Raw genomic sequence first — 1,364 nt, 5'->3', positions numbered from 1 at the left:
ACATCCCGACCACTAAGAGTTATATCACAGTGTTCTACGTCCCGACCACTAAGAGTTCTATCACAGTGTTCTACGTCCCGAACACTAAGAGTTCTACCACAGTGTTCTACGTCCCGACCACTAAGAGTTCTATCACAGTGTTCTACATCCCCACCACTAAGAGTTCTACCACAGTGTTCTACATCCCCACCACTAAGAGTTCTACCACAGTGTTCTACATCCCCACCACTAAGAGTTCTACCACAGTGTTCTACGTCCCGACCACTAAGAGTTCTACCACAGTGTTCTACATCCCCACCACTAAGAGTTCTAACACAGTGTTCTACATCCCCACCACTAAGATTTCTATCACAGTGTTCTACATCCCGACCACTAAGTGTTTTACCACAGTGTTCTACATCCCAACCACTAAGAGTTCTATATCAGTGTTCTACATCCCGACCACTAAGAGTTCTATCACAGTGTTCTACGTCCCGAACACTAAGAGTTCTACCACAGTGTTCTACGTCCCGAACACTAAGAGTTCTATCACAGTGTTCTACGTCCCGAACACTAAGAGTTCTATCACAGTGTTCTACGTCCCGACCACTAAGAGTTCTATCACAGTGTTCTACGTCCCGGCCACTAAGAGTTCTACCACAGTGTTCTACGTCCCCACCACTAAGAGTTCTATCACAGTGTTCCATGTCCCGACCACTAAGTGTTCTACCACAGTGTTCTACATCCCCACCACTAAGAGTTCTATCACAGTGTTCTACGTCCCGACCACTAAGAGTTCTATCACAGTGTTCTACATCCCCACCACTAAGAGTTCTATCACAGTGTTCTACGTCCCGACCACTAAGAGTTCTATCACAGTGTTCTACATCCCGACCACTAAGAGTTCTATCACAGTGTTCTACGTCCCCACCACTAAGAGTTATATCACAGTGTTCTACATCCCGACCACTAAGAGTTCTACCACAGTGTTCTACGTCCCGACAACTAAGAGTTCTATCACAGTGTTCTACATCCCGACCACTAAGAGTTCTACCACAGTGTTCTACGTCCCGAACACTAAGAGTTCTATCACAGTGTTCTACGTCCCGAACACTAAGAGTTCTATCACAGTGTTCTACGTCCCGACCACTAAGAGTTCTATCACAGTGTTCTACGTCCCGGCCACTAAGAGTTCTACCACAGTGTTCTACGTCCCCACCACTAAGAGTTCTATCACAGTGTTCCATGTCCCGACCACTAAGTGTTCTACCACAGTGTTCTACATCCCCACCACTAAGAGTTCTATCACAGTGTTCCATGTCCCGACCACTAAGTGTTCTACCACAGTGTTCTACATCCCCACCACTAAGAGTTCTATCACAGTG

This window comes from Oncorhynchus mykiss, chromosome 4 (genome assembly GCF_057628025.1).
Source record: "Oncorhynchus mykiss isolate SJ-2025 chromosome 4, ASM5762802v1, whole genome shotgun sequence".
Taxonomy (NCBI): domain Eukaryota; kingdom Metazoa; phylum Chordata; class Actinopteri; order Salmoniformes; family Salmonidae; genus Oncorhynchus; species Oncorhynchus mykiss.
Note: the sequence above shows the minus strand (reverse complement) of the source record.